This window comes from Eschrichtius robustus, chromosome 16, assembly GCF_028021215.1.
Source record: "Eschrichtius robustus isolate mEscRob2 chromosome 16, mEscRob2.pri, whole genome shotgun sequence".
NCBI lineage: Eukaryota > Metazoa > Chordata > Mammalia > Artiodactyla > Eschrichtiidae > Eschrichtius > Eschrichtius robustus.
The window spans coordinates 24,786,200-24,809,923 of NC_090839.1; the positions used below are offsets into that span (position 1 = coordinate 24,786,200).

At 37.3% G+C, this 23,724-nt stretch overlaps 1 protein-coding gene across 9 annotated transcripts in view; it reads left to right on the top strand.

Moving 5' to 3' along the window:
* Positions 1-23,724, top strand: part of NCOA6 (nuclear receptor coactivator 6) — a 99,363-nt gene that overhangs the window by 6,722 nt on the left and 68,917 nt on the right. For 5 of the 9 annotated variants that reach the window (XM_068565539.1, XM_068565545.1, XM_068565546.1 and 2 more), the window contains exon 2: positions 11,459-11,536. The exons of 2 other annotated variants lie outside the window; for them this stretch is intronic. The gene's annotated coding sequence lies outside the window, so the exon portion shown is untranslated. Of the gene's footprint in view, positions 1-11,458; positions 11,537-17,127; positions 17,220-23,724 lie in introns of all 9 variants that reach the window. 2 more of the 9 variants (XM_068565540.1, XM_068565542.1) reach the window with 2 other exon arrangements.

Genomic DNA, 23,724 nt, shown 5'->3' on the forward strand with positions numbered 1-23,724 from the left:
GTTTACTCTCTCCCTCCTCACTAGATTGTTTGTTCCTTAAGGGCTGGGGCTCTATCTCTTTGTCTCTCTCTCCCTTCCTTCAGCTGTGGTGTCTACTTACTGTGTTGTCTGGCACATTTATTTATTTTTAAAAATTTAATCTTTTTCTACCTTACCTTGTTCTAAAAAGGACTTAAGGTGGCTGCCCAGGAGCTCAGTAAACATTTGCTGAGTTAATTAATAAATGACTAGAGGTATATATAGATGTGTACATAAAGGGAGTACTATGGCTTTGTTGAAGGGAGTAAATGCAGCCTTATAATTTGGTGATAAGCTATGTTTTATATATAGACCCTATAAAAGCAAAAGGCCAGAACCACATCTTTTTTAACTTGTGAAGAATTGTATATTCTGTGTCAGTTAGAACATTAACAATCAGTTAATATTAACTATGTTAGTTAGAAACCCAAAAACTCATAGAAACAGAGAGTAGAATAGAATGGTGGTTGTCAGGGGCTGGGAGATGGGGGAAATGGGGAGATGCTGGCCAAACGGTATAAACTTTCAGTTATAATATGAATAAGTTCTGGGGCTGTAACATACAGCATGGTGACTATAGTTAACAGTACTGTATTACATACTTGAAAGTTGCTAAGAGAATAGATCTTAAATATTCTCACCATACACCTAAAAATGGTAATTATGTGATGTGATGGATATGTTAACTAACCTTCTTGTGATAATCATTTCTCTGTATATGTGTATCCATCTCATTGTACACCTTAAACCTACACAATATTTTATGTCAGTTATATCTCAATAAAGCTGGGAGAAAAACTATGTCAGTTTTAATAATATTAATGATCACCAAATTCAAAGGGTATTCATACTTTAAATAGATATTTAGGTTTGTATTCAGCATTAGTCAGCTGCAAATCCCCCCATACGCAAAGAGGCAACAAAAGTTACCAGTAACCAGCTCCTTTACTGACACTGAACCTGTTGAATATTAGTTCCATAGTACCATTTATGTACATTTTCTAAAGATCAGTCAGCAGCAGTCTCTCACAGGAAGAAATACTTGTTGCAAATTTGTGAATCAGATTCCTGTTTTGGATTTTACTTAGGGAAATTATTCATAAGATTAGGTCCCTTGCCATAATTTTAAATGTTATTTGGAAGTAATTCTGTGTCCCTTCTGTAAAATACAGACTTTAAAAATTCAAACATTGGGAGAAATTCAAAGACACAAAGAAATACCAAATACCAGTAAAGGTAGGAAGATGTTAGGTAAACCAGCATTTGAGTAGACTTAATAAGACAAGTCAATGGACCTTAAATAGTGGATTTATTAAATAAACATTCTTTTCCATTGTGGGTATTAGCTGTCGGTAGTATGTACATATACATGCATGCACATATCGATGTGAAATATATTGATATAATTAATATAAGTACATTTGAATTTAGAGATGCTTCCTAAAGAAAATGAGCCTTCATCTGAGTTCTTTTAGGTTATGGTTAACTCTTCAGTGTATGTGGGGATAACTCATTCAGAAGCATTACAATCAGAAAGATTAACTGTGTAGAAAAAGTCAGTATATGTTGACTGCCTACCACTGTTGAGGGCTGTATACAGTTGATTAGTTAGTTTCTGCCTTCCAAGAATCAAATTCATTTGGGGAAGTGAAGTGAACATAAAAAGAGGGGAAAGCGTGTTTTAAATGAAATAGTTCGTGCTTTGGGAGTTCAGGAGAGATCACTTCTACTTGGAGAATCAGGGAAGGCTTCTAGAAAAGGTGGTATATTAGTTTCCTAGGGCTGCCATAACAAACTACCACAAACTGGGTGACTTAAAACAACAAAAATTTATTCTCTCACAGTTCTTGAGGCTAGAACCTGAATTCAAGGTGTCAGCAGGGCCACGTTCCCTCTGAGACTTCCATCAATTCTTTTTAAATTTATTTATTTATTTTTGACTGTGTTGGGTCTTTGTTGCTGCGCGCAGGCTTTCTCTAGTTGCAGCGAGTGGGAGCTACTCTTCGTTGTGGTGTGCGGGCTTCTCATTGAGGTGGCTTCTCTTGTTGCAGAGCATGGGCTCTAGGCACACAGGCTCAGTAGTTGTGGCTCACGGGCTTAGTTGCTCTGCAGCATGTGGGATCTTCCTGGACCAGGGCTCAAACCCATGTCCCCTGAATTGGCAGACGGATCCTTAACCACCGTGCCACCAGGGAAATCCCGACTTCCATCAATTCTTGACAATTCTTGGTTTGCGACTACATCACTCCAGTCTCTGTGTCTGTTGTCACAGGCATTCTACCTGTGTGTCTCTGTCTCTGTGTGCAAATTTCTCTCTTATAAGGGCACCAGTCATATTGGATTGGGGGTCTACCTCATCTTAACTAATTGCATCTGTACTGATTCTATTTCCAAATCAGGTCACATTCTGTGGTACTGGGAGTTAGTACTTTAAATATCTTTTGGGGAGACACAATTCAACTTAAAACAGGTGACATGATACGGAAGTATTAAATTAAAATTTACTAATTAAATGGAAGAGTCAAATTGCAACGAAATGAGTTAAGGAAAAAAGAACCAGAGGAATGATGGACACAGGAAAGCATAAGGAATATTTAGGAAATGAGATAGAGAAGTCTGGTTTGCTGGTGTATTGAGTTGTGAGGAGATGAAGCCAGAGTATTGTATCGGGTCCTAGACACCAGATCTAGGATATTTGAATGCTGCTGAGTGGGTAGTGTGTGGCAGCAGTATAGCCTTGCAGAATTTTGAAATGGTGGATAACTAATTCAAACTTTGGATAATTAATGCACGCTTTAGGAAGATTCTATGATCAGGTGAACATGGATGAGTAGACACCCTGAAGAAAAACAGATGGTCAGTGATTTAACACACGCAGCCTCCCTCATTTGCCTATGCCAGTAACTTTTCACCAAGACAGTCAAGGTATTCCTCATATGTAAAAAACAAAAATACCACGACAACAAATGAGAGTTTTACTAGCCTCTTGGTCAGTCATCTGTGGGCCTTGAGATACATCTGCTTTTTAGGGTCTCTATTCTATTCAAAAGCCTCTCTATGGATTTAAATATTGATAATCATGTTGTTCTTCATTTTCTTTCAAACCTTTCTTCAAAATCACCTAGTTTCCATCGTATTTTTTACCTCTTGAGTTTTCTCTGAACGCTTTTCAGTTTTTCCATCTCTTTTAAAAACATCTGACTAATGGAAAGAATTGAGGAAGATTATGTACTATCCAAGCCAATGATACCTTCGTTTTCTGTGTCCTTTAAATGATAGTTATGTTGACTTTTGTCCACGATAGGACTGTATTCAAATTGTGAATATTCATTCAAATTGTGGTCAGCAGTGCTCAGGTGCTTTTCCTTATTTGTGCCCAGGCATTTCTTCCTGATTCTATATTTGCATTGCTTATATTTTCTCTAAGAGCATGTGTCTTCATGAAATTTCTAAAATTATGTTTAAATATTACAGACAAATAAACACATAATGTCCTAGTCATCATATGCATATGGTCTTTTCATATAGTTTTTTTTTTTTAATTAATTAATTAATTAATTAATTATTTATTTTTGGCTGTGTTGGGTCTTCGTTTCTGTGCGAGGGCTCTCTCCAGTTGCGGCGAGCGGGGGCCACTCTTCATTGCGGTGCGCAGGCCTCTCACTGTCGCGGCCTCTCTTGTTGCGGAGCACAAGCTCCAGACGCGCAGGCTCAGTAGTTGTGGCTCACGGGCCTAGTTGCTCTGCGGTATGTGGGATCTTCCCAGACCAGGGCTTGAACCCGTGTCCCCTGCATTGGCAGGCAGACTGCCAACTACTGCGCCACCAGGGAAGCCCCATATAGTTTTTTATAGTCTTCTTTCATTTGGCCTTATATTGATATACTTTTCCACATATAGTTAGTATTTTTAATGAATAGATAATAAAGTTTAAATACTCTCTGGTTATTTGGCATTTGGATGATTTCCAGTATGTTTTTATTTTTGATTTGCAATTCTAAATTATACTGCTGTAACACCTTTTTATAACCCCCCCCCCAATTTTTTTCTTAGAGTATATTCCCTAAAATAATTCAATTAAGTCTAAGAATATCACTTTTTAGCCATATTGTTATTCTTTAGAACAACTACCAGTTGTTAATATTAGATTTTATAATTTTTTTCTTCTAGTATAATAGTGGTGTGTCACAGTTTTGTGGGAGTTTTGATATTTTAAATGTTTTATTATGAAAAATTTCAAACATACCAAAAACACCCTCCCAGAAATAGTACAATGAACACCCTTATTCAGCATGTTGCCATATGCTTACTTATATACTTATTATGTTAAACCTTTTAAAAATAAAGACATTGGACTTCCCTGGCGGTTCAGTGGTTAGGACTTGGTGCTTCCAATGCCAGGGGCGTGGGTTCGATCCCTGGGTCAAGGAGCTAGGATCCTGCATGGCGCGTGGTGCAGCCCCCAAAAAATAAAAAAAAATAAAATAAAAATAAATAAAATTGACATCATAGTATTATGCCTTTAAATACTTTAGCATGTATCTCTTACAAATAAGAACATTTTCCTACATTATCACAACACCATTATCACACCGAACAAAATTATCAGTAATTCCTTAATGTTTCTAACATTAAGTCTATATTTGTTTCTCCAGTTGTCTCCATAGTGACTTATAACTGCCTGGTTCAAAGTGGAATCAAATTAAGAACTATGCATTGTATCTGTATGTTGCTGTTTTTGTAGTCTTTTTTTTTAATCCTGGAACAATTCGCATTTCTTATCTGCTTCCTCACCTTTTTTTTCCCCCATGGCACTGACTTGTTGAGATCCGAGCAGTTTTCTTGTTGTATGTCCCACATCCTGGATATATCTGATTGTTTTCTTTTTTTAAACTTTATTTATTTATTTATTTATGGCCGTGTTGGGTCTTCGTTGCGGTACGTGGGATCTTCGTTGACATGTGGGCTCTTAGTTGAGGCATGCGTGTGGGATCTAGTTCCCTGACCAGGGATCAAACCCAGGCCCCCTGCATTGGGAGCACGGAGTCTTGACCACTGGACCACCAGGGAAGTCCCTTAACTTGTTCTTTTGTTCCTTGTATTTCCCTAAACTGGAAGGTTTAAGACTTGATTAGATTCTAGCTAAACATTTTGGCAAAAATATTTAATAAATAATCTTTACATTGCATCATATCATGAGGTGCATAAATGTCTGGTTGTCCCACTGTTGATGATAACTTTGATCATAGGGTTAAGGTTGTGACTGCCAGATCTCTCCATTGCGAAGTTGCATTTTTTTCTTTTGTAACTAACAAATTTTTAAAAAATTTTTATCAATGATGAGTATTTTTCAATCTTGTTTGAACCAGTTTTTCATATCATTTGACCCTTTGTTCAGTGTAGATTTGATATTTTCAAGTTTGTACTATGCATTTTAAAATTTTATACAGTGTAACAAAGAATGGTGCATTGTTATAAAAGATAAATTTCAAGTTTCAAAATATAACTAAAATCAAATGTAATTTAACCAAAAAAAAAAAAAAACCACCTTACAGATTGCAAATATGTAATAGAGGGCATTTCTTCGACAGAATTTTGTGATTAGTCATGTTTGCTATTTTAAAAATCATTCTAGGGACTTCCCTGGTGGCACAGTGGTTAAGAATCCTCCTGCCAATGCAGGAGACATGGGTTTGATCCCTGGTCCGGGAAGATCCCACATGCCATGGAGCACCTAAGCCCGTGCCCCACAACTGCTGAGCCTGTGCTGTAGAGCCCGAGAGCCACAACTACTGAGCCCACGTGCCACAGCCACTGACGCCCGCACGCCTAGAGCCCATGCTCCACAACAAGAGAAGCCACCACAATGAGAAGCCCCCATGCCGCAACGAAGAGTAGACCCCCCTCACCACAGCTAGAGAAAGCCCATGCGCAGCAATGAAGACACAATGCAGCCAAAAATAAATAAATTACTTAATTAATTTTTTTTAAAAAGCATTCTAAGCAGGCAAGATTGAGAAACATAAAGCTCTTGAATAAAAAATTTCTTTTATTTTTCTTTTTGAAATGGAGGTAAATCCTGAATGCATAAGCTGTTTTACAAACCCACCCCAGAAGCACTCAGAATTTATTTTTGTTTCTTGTCCTCTTGAGTGTTTCATTTGGCTGTCTTTTATATACCAATTCTTTATCAATTTTAAATAGCTATTTTTTTCTGTCATTCCTATTGTAGATTTTTTTATTCCATTTTCTGCTGCAAATAATGCTCAAATAGGATTTTCCTTTCAAACCACAAAGGCAGTATAGGCTTATTGAACAAGTTGGGTATCATCTGAGGTGCACAAAGAGAAAGCCAACCATCCCCTCCTCTCCAGTTCATATCCTCCAGCATACCCAACTAGCCTAATGTGATTCTTCCATGTTTTTCTCTATGCTCTTAGAAACACAGATATACATACTGATTCATATTCTGTCTTATTTTGTAAGATTTTCATGATGCCATATGCATTATACTACAACTTCTATTTTTTACTTTATAGGGTATCATACATTTTCTTCCATATCACTAAACAGATATCTAATTCATTTTTTCGTGCTGCATAATAGTCCATTTATGTAGATTTCTCTCAATGGGCATTCAGGTTGTTTCCGATCTTTTTTCCCATCACAAACAGTAGACATCTTTATACATATATCTTTAAGAAATGAAGCTTTTACTTCTGTCAGATAAATTCCCAAGTATGGGTTATTTTAATATTATGAACTGCCAGGTTATTTTCCATAAGGGTGGTTGCAGTTCTTATTCCCACTGGCACTGGATAACAGGTATCTTTTCAGTTTTTGCCTATCAGCTGGGTGAAAAGTGTTTTCTTATTTTAATTTTCGTTTCCCTGACCATTAATAAATCACATACATTCATTGTCCAATTTGCATTCCCTATTCTGCAAATCATCTTTGCCAATCCTTTAACTTATTTTTCTCTTGGGTTGTTAATTTTTTACTTTTTAATCAATTTGGGGATGCTTTTGTGTATTTCGGGTATTAACCCCTTTTTTGTCACATTGTGCAAATATATTATCCCAGCCTTTCATTTGGCTTTTGACTTTGTGGTTTCTTTGACATATAGACTGTTTTAAATATCTAATTATGTCTGTCAGTCTTCTTCTTTATGATTTCTAGATTCATGTCTTGCTCACCACCATTCCACTGAAGTTAATAATTCTTCTAAATTTTTTTCTATATTTTTGTTTTGTTAATTTTTAACCTTAATTTTGTTTTTCTTGTTTTTGCAACTGGGGCAGAAATTTATTTCTTTGTTTTTTAATATAAATGAACCTGTTTATTATGCCATTGAATTTCTTCTCCTGATCAAAAAATTATCTCTTCTTCATTATTTAGGGATAAGATTATTTTAAGTAATCTCTCCTGAATTTTGAAAAAATGCTTTTCTGGTTGTTCCAAGTCAGTTTGGATGCTCTACCTGTGTTTAAAAATAATAGTGTATTCATCTAATAACAGTTCTGTCTGCAGGTTTGCCAAGTGTATTCTGGGTCATCAATAATGATGAAATGGTAGCTACAGGCTAGCTGTAGCTGAAAGCTGATCTAAGTACTCCAGTGTTTGATTTTAAAAGAAAGTGACAATTGTAAGAGCATAAAGCAGAAAAAAAAAAAAAAAAGGCTTGACAAAACTGTGAATGCACTTGACCCTCTGTATCCATGGGTTCCTCATCTGCATATTAAACCAACCAGGGATTGAAAACATTCCCCCCCAAAATTCCAGAAAGTTCCAAAGAGCAAAACTTGAATTTGTCAAGTTTTTGGAAACTATTTGGCTGGAAACTATTTACATTGTATTTACAACTATTTACATATCATGTACGTTGTGTTAGGTATTATAGGTAATCTAGAGATGACTTATAGTATATGGGTAAGTTGTGCTGTTATATGCAAATACTACAGCATTTTATATAAGGGACTTGAGCATCTGCAGATTTTGGTTTTGCGGGGCGGTCCTGGAATCAGTCCCCCATGGATACCGAGGGATGACTCTGTGTTAAAACAGTGGAGAAGAAGAAACACTGGCAGACTCTTAGAATGATGGCCTAAGGACTTTTGTAATTTAGAGCCCAGATTTCATGATTTAACAGTTTCTTGTTAGAAACTTAATAGAGAAAAAAAAGCGATTGTTTTCTCAAGTTGTCTGCCAACACTTTCTTCAGGAAAGGCAACATTCATTATCATTATATAACCTGCTTCTCTAGTGCTTTTAAAATGAAGTATTTCTTTTGTAAAGAAGTGTCATACATGAAATGAAAGACTTCCCTACAACTAAGAAGCTTTGGACAAATTATTTACTCGGGCCTTAATTTTTTTGTCTGTTCCATGAGGGTATTGGAGCGGATGATTACCAAGGGACCTCTAATGGTGTTCAGTCTCATCAAGTTATATTTAGGGAATTTTTTTAAAATTACTTCCTAGATTGTAGGATTTGGTCAGCTTTTCAATGTCATTTGTATATTACAGCATGGGTTAAAAGACTGGAATTCCCTTTTTTTTGGCCACTCTGTGCAACATGCGGGATCTTAGTTCCCCAACCAGGGATCGAACCCGTGCCACCTGCATTGGGAGCGCGGAGTCTTAGCCATTGAACTGCCAGGGAAGTCCCCCTGCATTGTTTTTCGACTGAAGCTTTATTATGAATGAAAGAATGTGGTGGTTCACAATTAGAACATGACATATAAAGTAGTTTTTCTTTACATTTTACTTTATCCATTTACTGTGGTATCTAACAAGATGGGAAAACTCTCATTGAACTTCTGACTTAATCTGTTAGTTTATATTGTACTCAATTAAAATTATTAACTACAGTTGACCCTTGAACAACACGGTCTGACTGTGCCAATTCACTTATACGCAGATTTTTTTTTCAATAAATACATAGTACAGTACTACACATCCACAGTTGGTCGAATCCATGGATATAAAACCACAGATATGGAGGGCTGGCTGTAAACTTATACTCAAATTTTTGAATGCGCCTGGGGTCAGAGCCCCTAACTCCTACGTTGTTCAAGGGTCAACCGTATATGTCTGTGTTAGCATGAGTAGTTTTAGGGATTTCACATTTTGCATTTCACAAATTTATTTTTTGTTTCTTATACTAAAATGTCAGGATTGAAATTTAAGATTTAATGTTAATATTCCCTAATCTCTTAAATTGTCTATTATCCCTACCAAGAGCAAACCAGGGTTGTTACAGTAGTGAAATGCCAGTCTCCTTGACAGGCATTTTGTTGCTCTTTTCAGGGCACTAAGTTTCTATGATTTGGCTGGAGGTTTGCATAAATTTTCCCTTGGGAACCCTGGACTTGCGAACAGGAAGCATGTAACAGTTTTATAAGAATCCTATAAGAGGGTGTAGGGAGGATGGAATTGGATCTTAAATTAGTTGTGCCATAGCAAATTGTCTTTCACAGTTCACATTTAACTGTTTATTAATATACTTTTAAAAATGCCTTATCCTGAAACATTTAAGGCTATGTGGTTAAAAGACCAACTTTTTAAAGTACTATAAGTGTAATATCCAGACCTAGGTATTCATGAAAATATTATTTAAATTATCCTTTCCACAATGTTTTTGTTTCTTATATAGTAACTTCAGGAGCAGGAAACTGTTTAGCAGAGTGCCTGGTACATAGTAGGTGGTTGGTAAACGGAGGTTGAACAAATGCATCCATTAAAAGTATTCAAATTATAGTAGATTAGAAATTAAGAAAAAAGAAATTATGAGGGACTTTTTTTTTACAGGAATTTTGTTGATTGATGGATTGTTTGATTTTATTTGGTTGTGCCAGGTCTTAGTTGCAGCAGGTGGCCTCCTTAGTTGCGGCCAGCGGGCTCCTTAGTTGTGGCATGCGAACTCTTAGTTGCAGCATGCATGTGAGATCTAGTTCACTGACCAAGGATCGAACCCGGGCCCCCTGCACTGGGAGCACAGAGTCTTAACCACTGCGCCACCAGGGAAGCCCCCTGTGAGGGACTTCTTTACACATATATTTTCTATTTAAAAAATAGCTTGTGCTCTGTAAATCTGAAATGATTTCAAAATATAAAGTTAAACTCATGCAAAAAAGTCTCATGGTGGTGGTGGTAAAGTATCAAGGGTATTGTTAATTAGCCATATTTGAGAGGGAGATGTCTTGCACCTAGACAACAAATCTAGGAGATTTGTATTTGACACAAGCTGAAGAACATGCTTGTGTTTATGAAGCAGGTGCCAGAGGAATTCTAGGATTCTTATTTTACAAAGCTACTTAAAACATTTGAGTAGAGATATTATTTGTTAATGTGAAAGCATATAGAAAATAATTAAATTTCCTGATAAATAGTCCTTGAGTTTTCTTAAATTTAGAAGGAACCTGTGATTCTCTTTAGCTCTAGCTTAGTGATCCATCCTCTCATTTTATAATTTAGGAGTCTTAGGCACGGAGAGATTGTACCCTGCCCCAAATCATACAACTTTATGAGAAGGTCACAACTAGAACTTGGGGCACACTCATCCTGCCATGCTCAGCCTAGCTCTTTTTCCATTCTGTCACCCTGTGTTTCATTATTTATAAATAATGCTAGTCTGTTCTCAGGATTTATTCAGTTAATTTTACTACTGATCATTTGACATTTGTATTGAAACATAAAAAATGGATACTGCAGTTAGGAAATCATTGGATGAGCATTAGACTTTACTTAATTTCCTTATATGGATGGTGCAACAGCTGCGATGATGCACAGTTGTGAACCCAGGACATCTGTGTTTTCCATTTATTTGTTTACTTGTTTGTTTTTTGCAGTAGTCACGTGTAATAAAATTTTTTTTCAGAGAATAAGAGTAAATGTTAAATTTAAAAGTTTAATATTATTAGCATATTTACAGTTTTACAACAGAAAGAGTAGGAAAATGACAAGAAGGACTAAGTCTGTAGCTAACTACATATGTGACCTAGGGCAAATCATGTAACCTCTGTGGGACTGTTTTCTGCTGCCTTCTTAATTAGAATCCTTCAGGGGTTCTGCCCAGGACAAATGTATCTGTTTTTTGATACTTGTTACTTGAAGTATGACACACATAATGCAAAGTACACAAATCATAAGGATAATGAATTATAAAATGAACATACTTGTATAACCACTGCTGTTGTATTTTGAAAAAGCTTCCTTGGTGATTATGATAAGCTTTCCTTTAAAAGAAATCACTGGACTTGAGGCTGTAGGTAATGTCATGTCTTTTACAACTCTTTCTAGAGTGAAATTAGCAGAAACAGTGATAGAAGGAATTTGGCCAGTCACAAAAATTTGCTTTGAATAGGTTTATTGGGATTATGTATTAAGTCTTGTCTTCTGATGTTTTTCTTCTTCCTCTTTGCCCTTTTTCCTTTCTGTCTAGGTCCTGGATGGAATGGAGAGGGGTCCTACTCAACTTCTGACTATCTTTTCTGAGAGTGGTCAGAGAGTTCTTAAACAGGTCTGTTGATTCTGTAGTACACAAATGCAAGTTCGAGTTATAAAAGACGTGGTTTCAGCCTAAACAAAGAATTGAATTAGGAAGTAGACTTTTTTTAAAAAGAAGCTATTTTGATCTCAGTGTCCGCAGGGTATTTTACTTTGGCAAGCTGCATTTGGCATGTGGATTGGACCCAAAGTGACTGAATTAAATAAGATCTGCTTAATATAAAAGCAGTTATGTCTTTATCAGTTATGTTGAATATATATAATATGGCAGAATTCTTTATTGGTTCCATGGAAAGTACCAGGAAGAGATGAAAAGGTGAATATCTCAGTTGTCTATGATCCTGGTGGGTAATGGAGGCATGGATAAATCCAAGAAGGAAAATAATTATACGGCCCTCTTTCTAATGTTCTCAGAATTCATAACATTGGGGAAAAACAATCAAAGCTACCTTCACCTTGCGTGTCTCTGGTTAAGGGAAGGGCAAGTATATATGGGTTTTGTTTGTTTGTTTTCTTTTCTTTTACCTCTGTCTGCATCACCATGAATGAACTTTATCATTGTTCAGACAGATAAAAACTCAAGCTTAGTGATTTCCCAAACTTGTCTTTACATTGGAATCACCTATGGAGCTTTGCAAAGTACTGATGTCTTTGTTCCCCCTCCCCACCACCACCCCCCACCCTAGATTGTGATTTACTTGGCCTGGGGGTATGGCCTGGGAATTTTTAAAAGATCCCAAGGTGATTCTAAAGTGCCAACAAGTTTGGGAATCACTGTTCTAACTAGTTAAAGCAGATCTGGCCACTACGCACCTTGTGACTTATTTTGCGTAAATATTTGGATAAATATATAAATAAGGGATAAATATTTTGTTTCAGAATCCTGTACTTTAAACCTAAATTCTTACTAGACTGAAAGCTCTAAAAGCAGGTACCACCATGTCTATATTTTTTTCACCATTATATCTTTAGCATTTAGAACAATAACTGACATGTGCTATATGCTTAAATATTTGTTGAATGAGTGGATGAACCTATTAGTCTCTAGTGAGCTGAGAGTATGCTTTCACCTAATACTCTGAGATATATAGAGTAGGGTGGTGGTGGTAGTGAAGAGCCCAGCTTCTATGACTAATTGACTGGACTCCAGTCACAGCTCTGCCACTTACTAGCTGTAAGACCTTAAGCAAGTTACTTCCCTAATACCTCAGTGTCCTCATTTGTACAATGGGGGTAATAGAATCTATTACATGGGGTTTTGGGGGTAACTAATTGAGTTAATAATACAAAGTGCTTAGAACAGTGCCTTGCACATAATAGTGTTCTGTAACTTTTAGCTACTGTAGAATTCAAGACACTCCAGATTCTCTGTAGTTTGAGTAATTTAAATATAGAGTGTTGTATGGGGGCTAAGGTAGAATAATGGAATCAGCTGCATTAGATGTAGTTAAAGAAGACTTGACAAAGAAGGTTATTATTATTATTTTTTTTTATTGGTCAACTTAATGAGGTATAATTTACATACAGTAAACTGCACCATTTAAAAGTGAAACATGTTTCAGTGAATTTTGACAGATGTACTTATTAGTTTACAGTATTTATTATGAAACAACTGTCACAACCAAGATACAGAAAATTTCCATCTTCCTAAGAAGTTCCTTATATTCCTTGCAGTCTGTCCCTCCTAGCCCCTCCACCTATATATTGCTTTGCATTTTCTAGAACTTTATGTAAATGCATTGATACATTATGTTCTGTTATGAGTCTAGCTTCTTTCACTCAGCAGAATGATTTTTTTTTTAATGAAAATGACTAACATTTATTGAGCATTTACTACATGCCAGATATGGCTCTAAATTTCTTTTTTCTTTTTTTTTTTATTATAGCTGGCGTTCATTGAGCTTTTATAGTGGGCCAGCATTAGTCTAAATATTTTATTTTATTTTATTTTTCAGCAGAATGATTTTGATATTTATCCATGTTGTTGCTTGTGTTAGTGGTTCATTCCTTTTGAATGAGGAGTAGTGTTTTGTTGTATGGGTATACCATGCTTGTTTATCTATTCACCTGTGATAGACAGTTGAGTTGTTTCCAGTATTTGATGATTGTGAATAAAGCTACTGTAAGCACTTTTGTGCAAGTCATTGTATAGATATATTTTCACTTATTCTGGAGTAAATCCCTAACAGTTGTACTGCTAGGTTGTATGGTATATCTAACTTGTTAAAAAACTGCCAAATAATTTAAAAAGAAGTGAATGTTCAGCAGGATTTCGAAGGAGGGTGCATTAGTTATCTATTGTTGCATAGCAAATTACCACAAATTTAGCAGCTTAAAACAACACACATTTATTAGGGCACAGTTTTCATGGGTCAGGAATCTGGCTTAGGTGGGCCCTCTGTTTCAGGGTCTCTCACAGGCAGCAGTCAAGGTGTCAGCCAGGACTGGAGTCTCATCTCAGTGATTGACTAAAGAAGGATTTCCTCTAAGCTTAATTGGTTGTTGGCAGAATTAACTTCCTCAAGGGATGTTGGATTTAAGGCCTTGGTTTCTCACTGGCTACTGGTTGTCAGTTCCTTGCCTTGTAGCCTCTCCAGCATGGCAAGCTGAGAAGGCAATAGAGTCTCCTAGGGAGATGGAAGTCTCATTCTTTTATAACCTAATCATGGAAGTGCCATCCCATCACCTTTGCTGTATTTTTTTGGTTAGAAGTAAGTCACTAGGCCATCCCTCAGGGGGAGGAGGGGGCAGGGGAGATTACACTAGGGCATGAATACCAGGAGGCTGGGATAATTGGTGGCCATTTTAGAAGTCTGTCTACCACAGAAGACATGGCTTAGTGCCAGGCTGGGACTAAATGGGACATTAAAAGGAGTGGTGGTGGTGAGGAGTAGTTTGTGAAATTTTCTTTACCTTCCCTGTATCAAACTATATCTCTTTCTTCCTTCTATCTTTCACATCAGATTCTTTCCCCTTCAAGAGAAGATACATAACACAAAGATCATTCTCACAATGAGATTTTAATTTTGAGTGGGTTTTGTGTGTGTGTGTGTGTGTGTGTTTAAAGATTCAATTAAGGCTTCTCCCTGTATCATTTAGTGTTTATATACATATGTATTTTTTAAAAAAACATTTTGTCTTGGAAATTGAGACAGATATGAAAGGAGAATACTATCATGAACCCCCGTGTACCTTTCACCCAGCTTCAACAATTTATTTTTTACTGATCTTATATGTATAATTCACATACAGTAAGGTGCACTAATTTTATGCGTACAGTTTTCATTTGAACAGATGTATATATCCCCATAATCAAGATACAGACCATTTTCACTCCAAAGGTACCTCATCCCTGTGTAATCAGTCCCCACCCCAGTCTCAGGCAAGTACCCATCTGATGTCTGTTACTGTAAGTTGGTTTTGCCTGTTCTAGAATATCATAGAAATATTCTTTTGATCACCATGAAGTTTTTGAGATTCATTCATGTTTTTGCATGTATCAGCAGTTCAGAGTTCTTCAGACTTGGCACTGTGGACATTTTGGACAGGATAATTCTTTGTCTTGGAGATTGTCCTGTGCATTGTGGGTTATTTAGCAGCATTCCTGACAGCTATCCACTAGAAGCCATTAGCACTCCCCTCCCCATTTGTACAATCAGAAGTGTCTCCAGACATTGCCAAATGTCCAACAGGGGACAAAGTCCCCTCCCTACACTGGTTGAGAATCCTTTCAGTAGTTGATCCTTTTTATTATTTGGCAGTATTCTATTGTAGGGATATACTTCAGTTTATCCATTTACTAACTGATAAATATTTGATTTGTTTCCAGTTTACTTTCAGTTGAGGCTATTGTAAATAAAGTTGCTATTAATTTTCATAGGCAAGTCTTTGTGTAGACATGCTTTCATTTATTTGGGGTAAATACCTAGGAGTGAGATTGCTGGGTCTTATGATAAGAAACTTTATAACTTTAAACTGCCAGATTGTTTGTACCTTTTTACATTCCCACCATATGAGAGTTCCAGTTGCTCTGCATCTTTGTCAGCATTTGATATTATCATTCTTTTTAATTTTAGCCATTATAGTAGGTGTAGCTTTAATTTGCATTCTTCTGATGATCAATGATGTTGAACATCTTTTCGTGTACTTATTGTAATGTATCTGTTCAGATCTTTTGCCCATTTTTTATTGGGTTGTTTGTCTTATTATTGAGTTTCCTTTGTATTTTTCCCAACATGCATACAAACATTAAGAACATTGAAATAATGAATCAGTTTTATATACTTCTTATACTTAAAATGCGAACATTTCCCATGATGTTAAGTATTCCTGAAAACATGAATTTTAATGGAGAAGCAATATTTGAGTACATTTAAATTGATTAACCACTTCTGCTGTAGAGCCTTGAGCTAGCTTCCAGTTTTTCACTATTATTAATATTTTGACAAACACCTTCAAATATAAATCTTTAAGCACATCTCTAATTATTTATTGAGTTAGATTCCTAGAGGTTAGGATTAGTTATGATGTTAAGGAGAATGAACATGTATAAGCAAAATATGAATGTTAATCTATTTCATTGTACCTTTGCCACATTTGAGTATTTCATTTTAAAAATATTTGCCATTTGATGTTGGAAGAAAGGCATATTTCATTTGCTTCTTTTTTTGACTACTTATGAAATGAAAAAACTTTTCATTTATTTATTGATGACTTTTATTTCTAATTTTATAAATTTTCCATTTGGGGGGCCAATTTTTCTGTTGGGATGTTAATGTTTTCCTTAATTTTTAAGAGTACTTTAATGTTAAGTTTATTAACCTTTTGTCATTTACAAATGTAATTCCCAACTTGTATTTTGCCTTTTTACTCTTGTGTACTTTGTCCTGCAAAATTTTTAAAATAACAATGAAATTATATAATAAAATCTATATTTTGCTTTAGCTCTTCAGTCCGTGAAATGATAAATATACTGTATATGAATATATAACCAGCCTGTGATTGTAGTTTTATGGTTTTATTTTTTATATTTAACTTCTGGGTTTTTTTTTTGGCCATACCACGCGGCATGTGGGATCATAGTTCCCGGACCAGGGATTGAACCCACGCCCCCTGCAGTGGAAGCACGGAGTCTTAACCAGTGGCCTGCCAGAGGAGTCCCTGTATTTAACTTTTTAGCCAGAATTTTTTAGTATACATTGTTGATAAGGTCTGAATGTTTGTGTTCCCCCAAAATTCATATGTCAAAGTCATAATGCCCAATATGATGGTATTAGAAGGTGGGCCTTTTGGGAGGTGCTTAGGTCATGAGGGTGGAGCCCTCATGCAGTCATGAATGGGATTAGTGCTCTTATAAGAGAGATCACACAGAACTCCCAGCCCCTTCCACCACGTGAGAACACAGCAAGAAGTTGGCAGATTGTAACCCAACCATGCTGGCACAGTGATCTTGGACCTCTCAGCTTCCAGAACTATGAGAAATAAATTTCTGTTGTTTATAAGCCATCCAGTTTATGGAATTTTGTTATAGCAGCTCGGACAGACTAGGACAATTATGAAGTGAGAATTTTTTTTTTTTTTTTTTTTTTGGTTGCACCATGGCAGCATGCGGAACTTCCCCAACCAGGGATCGAACCTGTGCCCCCTGCAGTGGAAGCACGGAGTCTTAACCACTGGACCACCAGGGAAGTCCTGAAGTGAGAACTTATAAAATTTTTTCCAAATACTCAACCAATTTGTCCCAACTACAAAACAAAGTCATCTCCTGTAAAGAAATATGACACACACACACACACAAAAAATATGACACAACATCCGTTAATGAACAATCAGAAGAGAACTAAATAAAAAGTCACCTACAGCAACCCACAAAATGGAAGACAATATTAGTAAATCATATATCTGAAAAGGAATTTATATCTAAAATTTATCAAGAAGTCTTACAATTCAGTAATAAAAAGACAAACATCCTAATTTAAAAATTGGCAAAGGATTTGAATAGATGTTTCCCCAAAGAAATTATGCCAGTGGCCAGTAAACATAAAAATATGCTCAACACCTTTAGTCATCAGGGAAATGCAAATCAAAACCACAATGAGATACAATTTCACACCCACTAGGATGGCTATAATCAGAAGGATAACAAATGTTGGTGAGGAAGTGGAGAAATTGGAACCCTTGTATACTGCTGATGGGAATGGAAAGTGGTGTAACTCCTTTGGAAAACAGTCTGGCAATTCCTCGAAAGGTTAAATATAGAGATAACATATAACCCATCAATTTCACTTCTAGGTATATATATACACCCAAGAGAAATGAAAACATATCTCCACACCAAAACTTGTACACAAATATTCATAGCAGCATTATTCATAATAGTGAATGGTGGAAACAACCCAAATGTGTATTAACTGATGAATGAATGAATGAATATGGTATTTCCATACAAAGGGATATTATTTGGTAATTAAAAAATGAAGTACTAGCCGTGCTCCGCAACGAGAGGCCGCGACAGTGAGAGGCCCGCGCACCGCGATGAAGAGTGGCCCCCGCTCGCCGCAACTGGAGAAAGCCCTCGCGCAGAAACGAAGACCCAACACAGCCAAAAATAAATAAATTAATTAATTAATTAAAAAAAAAAATGAAGTACTGTGAACTTGCTATAACACCTTGGAGAAATGAAGCTAAGTGAAAGAAGCCAGTCACAAAAGGCCACTTATTGTATGGTTCTTATTGTATGAGGTATCTAGAATAGACCAGTGTTCCTTGACCTAGTCTAAAACTCTATCGTTTAATGGTGGGGAGGAGTAACCCATTAAATTAATGACAGCATTTTAGCAAAATTGTTCATAGTACTCAAATGAAGATGATGGTGACTGATAATAGTTTATCTTTTATTTTGTACCTCACCTTCCTTTTGAATAATCATTTTTTTTTTAATTAATTTATTTATTTATGGCTGTGTTGGGTCTTTGTTTCTGTGCGGTGAGCGGGGGCCACTCTTCATCGCGATGCGCGGGCCTCTCACTGTCGCAGCCTCTCTTGTTGCGGAGCACAGGCTCCAGACGCGCAGGCTCAGCAGTTGTGGCGCACGGGCCCAGTTGCTCCGCGGCATGTGGGATCTTCCCAGACCAGGGCTCGAACCCGTGTCCCCTACATTAGCAGGCAGATTCTCAACCACTGCGCCACCAGGGAAGCCCTGAATAATCATTTTTTAAAAATAACATTTGGTGCTAATCATTTGTAACAATTATTTAGACTTAGCCCTATGTTTAACTGATTTCATTTCTTCCTTCCTATTCTCAAGGTCTTTGTTTTTGGTTAATTATTATTCAGATAATATTTTTGTGAAAAGTACGTGATTGGTATACATCTGAAAGTATCATTATATTGATTTCACACTGAATGACAACTTGGTGGGGGAGGGAGCAGAATTATTAGGTCACATTATTTTTTCCACTGTTAATTCTTTAATATTTTGCCATTATCTTGTGGTCTTGCAAAGCAAAACTCTGTGGCCAGACCGAATTTTGGTCCTCTGTGTATGACTTGTTTTTTCCTTCTTGAGTGATTTGGGGCATTTTCTCTATCCTTGAAATCTGAAAATTTCACTAGAACAAATCCAGTTGTCACTATCTTTTTAGTAATTTTGCCTGGTCTTTTGTAAGCTCTTTAGAGCTGGAGATGCAGAAGATTCTTTGACTCAGGAAAGTTTACATTTCCTTTTTAAAAAATCTTTAATTATTATTTCTTTCCATTTGTTTCAGGGATAACAAATTATTTGAAGTTTATTTCTCTCTTCTCTCCTTGTCAGTCCTCTCTCATACTTTTCATTACTTTGTCCTTTCTTTCTCCATTCTGGAAGAACTTCTCAAATTTGTTGTCTCCACATTTCTAATTAAGTATTCTGCTCTTTACTTTTTCTAGTTAAGATTTGAATTCTGTTACAGCATATTTGTAATTTTTTACCTTTCTTTTCCCCCTGTCTTATTTCTGCCTGCATCTCAACTAGTTCTTTTCATTTCTGCCTGTGAACTTTGAGCTCTTATTTCAGTGTGTTTTATCAGATTTGTTGAGAGTAATGTAGTTGATTTCTAGAATTTAACCTGTTGCTCCTTATATATTCATTTTCTGAATCACAGATGCAGAGTTTCTCTTCTTTTATGTTACAGAATGTTTTTCTATCTCTCCCCTCAATTATTCTTCCTTGAATAAGGAGAGGGGTATACAGGTCTAGTATGTGCCAAATAGGGTAGACAGTTTCCTTCGTTGGCTATTTGGTAGCTGTAGGAATTCTCCTATCAGATGTTAAACTAAAGGACTAACTGATGCACATAGTTTCTGAATACTTTCTAGTGTCCAGCAGTCATTTATGTGTTTCCTGCTGGATTGAGTAGGGGAAATCCCGTCCTCTGACCTGGTAATTTGACTTTGGAAAAGAGGATTTGTTTTTTGATCATTTGAAGCCTACGCTGCAAATAACTGTGATTTCCAGAATGTAATGCTCCCAGGGCTTTTGCTCTCTCAGCCCTTCCTGAAATTGCTTTCAAATCTCAGGGTGTATATACTACTTTGTATGTTATAGAATCTGAAGTAGAGAAGGAAGGCTGTGGGCATGTAATAGCCCTGACCATACTAAGTGAGTCTCTCACAGTAAGGTGATGTGACTTACCACTGCCATTGCTGCCTCTGGAGAAAGCTGTTTTGGAGCAGGTAGTTGGAGGAGGTTAGTTAAAAATCTGTTACCTTCCCTGCTGGCTCTACTGTATCTAAAGCCCCATTCCTGCCTGCTCTTTGGCAGAAAAGTCATCTATGAGTCCAACAGTTCTTTGAGCAGCAGTCTTAGTTTCCAGTGCTGTTGATAACTTTGACTCTTAGTGTTTCCTTAAGTATATCAATGAAAAATTAGGGTGGAGGTGATGATAGAGATGAACCAGGCATTGTTAGGTAGCCTCCATTTTAGCTCCCAGCTTGGTGTTAACTTTTTGAAAGAAGGAAGATGAGAGAAGAGTGTGGAGAATAGCCACTAATGGAAGAAGGAAGAGTTAAAGATCTTGTACCAGATGAGTTCCAGTTTCTCAGGGAAATATGAAAACATTGAAATCAAAGAGCCGAGGTTTAAAATAGTCTTGGTTAGTCTTTGTTTTAAAGTCTGTTTTGTTTGATACAAGTATTGCTACCCCAGCTTTCTTTTTGTTTCCATTTGCAAGGAATACCTTATTTCATCCCCTCGTGTTCAGTCTGTGTGTGTCTTTAGATGGTGAGTCTCTTGTAGGCAGTATGTATACGGGTGTTGTTTTGTATCTATTCAGCCACTCTTTGTCTCTTGAGCATTTAGTCCATTTACATTTAATCATTAATAGTATGTACTTACTGCCATTTTGTTAATTGTTTTCTGGTTGTTTCTATAGTTCTTTTTAGTTCCTTTCTTCTTTATTTTGCTCTCTTCCCTTGTGATTTGATGACTATCTTCAGTGTTATGTTTGGATTCCTTTCTATTTTGTATGTATATATTATAGATTTTTGTTTTATGGTTACCATGAGGTTCATATACAGCTATATATGTGCGTGTGCATTATTTTAAGTTCAAACGCATTCTAACAACCCTGCACTTTTACTCCCCCACAACCATGTTTAATGTTTTGGCATCATATTTTACCTCTTTTTGTTTTGTGTATCCCTTAACTACTTATTGTGGATAGAGATGATTTTACTACTATTACCTTTTAACCTTCATACTAGCTTTATAAGTGGTTGTTCTACCTTTACTGTATATTTTCCTTTACAAATGAGGGGGTTTTGTTGTTGTTGTTTTGTTTTTTTGCCACGCCACACAGCTTATGGGATCTTATTAGTTTGCTGACCAGGGATCGAACCCGTGCATTCTGCAGTGGAGGCATGGAGTCCTAACCACTGGACCATCAGGGAATTCCCCATAATTTTGATATTTCTAGTTGTGGTCTTTTCTTTTCCTTTTAGAGGAGTCCTTTTAACATTTCTTGTAAAGCCGGTTTAGTGGTGCTAAACTTTTAGCTTTTGCTTATCTGCAAAGCTGTTTATCTCTCCTTCAAATCTGAATGGTAGCCTTGCTGGGTAGACTATTCTTGGTTGTAGGTTTTTTTTCCTTTCATCACTTTGATTATATCATGCCACTTGCTTCTGGCCTGTATAGTTTCTGCTGAAAAGTCAGCTCATGGTCCTATGAGAGTTCCTTTGTATGTAACTAATTGTTTTTTCTCTTGCTGCTTTTTTTTCTTTTTTTTGGCCATGCAGTGTGGCTTGCGGAATCTCAGTTCCCCAACCAGGGATTGAACCCTGGCCACGGCAGTGAAAGAGCCAAATCCTAACCACTAGACCACCAGGGAACTCCCGACTCTTGCTGCTTTTAAGATTCTCTCTTTATCTTTAATTTTTGGCATTTTAATTATAATTTGTCTTGGTGTGGACCTCTTTGGGTTCATCTTGTTTGGGACTGTGTACTTCCTAGATGTGGATGTCTGTGTCCTTTCCCAGGTTAGGGAAGTTTTCAACTATTATTTTTCAAATAAATTCTCTACCCCTTTCTGTCTTCTCCTTCTTGGGCCTCTAAACTGCGAATGTTAACATGCTTGAAGTTTTCCCAGAGGTCTCTCAAGCTAGCCTCATTTTTCTAAATTCTTTTTTCTGTTCAGCTTGTATAATTTCCACTACTCTGACTTCCAGTTTGCTCATCCATTCCTCTGTATCATCTGATCTACTGTTGATTACGTCTGGTGTATTTTTTCAGTTATTGTGTCCTTCAGCTCTGTTTGGTTCTTCTTTATATTTTCTGACTCTGTTAAATTTCTCACTTTGTTCATTCATTCTCCCAAGTTTGTTGAGCATCTTATGATCATTACCTTGCACTCTTTGTCAGGTAGATTGCTTATCTCCACTTGGTTTAGTTCTTCTTCTTTGGTTTTGTCTTGTTCCTTTGTTTGGAATATATTCCTCTATTTCCTTGTTTTGCCTAAATTTCTGTTTATTTCTATGTATTAGGTAGGTCAGTTACATTTCCCAATTTTGGAGACATGGCCTTATGTAGGAGATGTCCTATGGGGCCCAGCAGCATACTACCCTCTGGTCACTAGAGCTATATACTCTTGGGGTGCCCACTGTGTGGGCTGTGTGGGTCATTCTTTTGTGGCAGGGCCAAGTACTGTGGACATGCTGGTAGGCAGGGCTGGCTCCCAACCAGGTCGTGCCACATGGGGTGGCTGCAAACCCACTGGTGGTGGGGCTGGGTCCTGGTGCAACTGGCTACAGGGCCCCAGGGGTCTCTGGGCTGGTGTTGGCCCATGGGTGGGAGGGGCCAGATCCCTAGGGGGCTGAGGCTGGTATTGGCCCGCTGGTGGGTGGGAAAGCCCCTGGCACTAATAGGCTAAAGGGAGTATTCCCAAATGGCTCTTGCCAGCACCAGTGTCCTCATGGTAAAACAATCTCCCCTATATGGCTGCTGCCAATGTCTGTGTCCCCAGGTCGTGCCCCAGTTGATGCCTACCTCTCCAGGAGGCTGTCCAAGATTAGCAAGTGGTTCTGACCCAGGCTCCTTTCAAGTTACTGCCTCTGTGCTTGGAGAGCATGTGAGATTTGGCATGCACCCTTTAAGAGCAGAGTCTCTGTTTCCTATAGCTTTCTAGCTCTTCTGTACATAAGCCCTGCTGGCCTTCAAAGCCAGGTATCCTGGGGGCTCATTTTCCCGGTGCAGAATCCCTGGGCTGGGGATCCTGATGTGTCTTTAACCCCTCGCTCCTTGGGGAGAACCTATGCAATTGTGATTATCTTCTCCTTTGTGGGTTGCCTACCTGAGGGTATGGGTTGTTTTTTTTGTTGTTGTTGTTTTAATAGCTCTTTAGTGGACTATAATAGCTTCACAATACTGTGTTAGTTTCTGTTGTACAACAAAGTGAATCAGCCATATGCATACACATGTCCCCATATCCCCTCCCTCTTGAGCCTCCCTCCCATCCTCCCTATCCCACCCCTCTAGGTCATCGCAAAGCACCGAGCTGATCTCCCTGTGCTATGCTTCTGCTTCCCACCAGCCAACTATTTTACATTTGGTAGTGTATATATGCCGATGCTACTCTCACTTCGCCCCAGCTTCGCCCTCCCACCCCATGTCATCAAGTCCATTCTCTATGTCTGCCTCTTTATTCCTGCCCTGCAACTAGGTTCACCAGT